We start from the raw sequence: 1561 nt of genomic DNA on the forward strand, positions 1-1561 counted from the left end.
CCTCCCTTACCTTTGTCCCTCTCTCTTCCCTCAAGATGGGGTGAGAACTGGCACTTACAGGAAGCTCTTCCACCCTGACCAGCTGATATCTGGCACAGAAGATGCTGCCAACAACTATGCCCGTGGCCACTACACTGTAGGGAAGGAGATCATCGATGTGGTGATGGAGCAAATCCGGAAAGTGGTGAGTGGGAGCAGGTGTTGCTGCCCCCTGCAGAAGGGCACTGCATCCTTGGCCTCCCCCCTGGCTGGCTGGCCCTGAACTGCAAGAAGGGGAAGCACAGCCTGTGGTTGGAACCTGACTTCACTCCTCTGCCCTGTCTACTCAGCTTCCCCTAGGGGGAGCACTATGGCATATCTTGGGGGTATCTAAGGTTAGAGACCTGAAGAATCTGCTCTCCCCTGAATTTATGGACTCAAGCTTTTGTCCTACTAGCTCCACCTTACTTGCCCAATCTGCTTGATCCAAGACTTCTTGGGCCTTGATCCATCCCTTATAGCCAGTCAGCTTGTTGCTCTTAGAGTCCTACATGGATCCTTCCAGCAGGGAGAGGCTCTGCTCCCCTATTAACCACTTCCCACTTTACCCATGCCCTGTCCAAGGCACTGAGAGTCAGGCCACAGGGAGCTAGCACTTGGGCTCTGTTGTTCTCCATAGACTTGCTAGACATTCTCTCTGCTCTTGAGCAGAGACTGAAGACTGTACACATTCCAGGAAGAACCCAAGGCGTGGGAGTCTGTATTCCCCTCATGAATGCCAATAGAACAAAGCACCTTCCAGGGCTAGACCTTTGTTAGACTTCATTTTCTGTGTCTCTGGTATAGATTGGTGCTTTTCTAGGTTAAGGATCAGCTACACCAGGATTATTTAAGGCAGCTGACAAACCTGGCAGCTTCCTGGACTGCAGTCTAAGGTGGGACTGGCGATTCACATTGTTCTGTCCCCATTGCTACTCTCCTGCATGTAGGTGGCCAAGCAACACGGACCAGCAAGCCAGGCTCTCTGACTACGAGTCCTGTGCCTTCCTTTCTCCCCCATCTCACCCCTGCCACTGCACACAGCATTGCCTTCCTTGGTCAACTGTTTCTGAGAAACATCAAGCCTCGTCTTGGTACTCTGTTCTCAGCTCTGTAGAGGAGAAGCAGAATTCAGGAGGGAACTTCTGGGAGTGATGGAAATTTGTCTAAGTTAATTGGCTATGTAGGTGTAGTGCTGGTCAAAGCATTCATTTCTATGCATAAAACACACAGTAACTGCAAACTTCAGTCATCACTATACACAAGTGCATGCAGTTGGGTATCAGACATGTGCAGAACAGGAAAGAGTTCCTTGTGGAAAGGTTTTGGAACAGGTCACATGTCATCTATATCCTTAACAATGTTACTTCCTCTTCTAGACAGACCAGTGCAATGGTCTCCAAGGCTTCCTGATCTTCCATAGCTTTGGCGGTGGCACTGGCTCAGGTTTTACCTCCCTGCTGATGGAGCAGCTTTCTGTAGAATACAGCAAGAAGTCCAAGTTGGAGTTTGTTATCTACCCTTCCCCTCGAGTGTCCACAGC

The sequence above is a fragment of the Octodon degus genome, unplaced genomic scaffold (assembly GCF_000260255.1).
Source record: "Octodon degus isolate 3935 unplaced genomic scaffold, OctDeg1.0 scaffold00009, whole genome shotgun sequence".
Taxonomy (NCBI): domain Eukaryota; kingdom Metazoa; phylum Chordata; class Mammalia; order Rodentia; family Octodontidae; genus Octodon; species Octodon degus.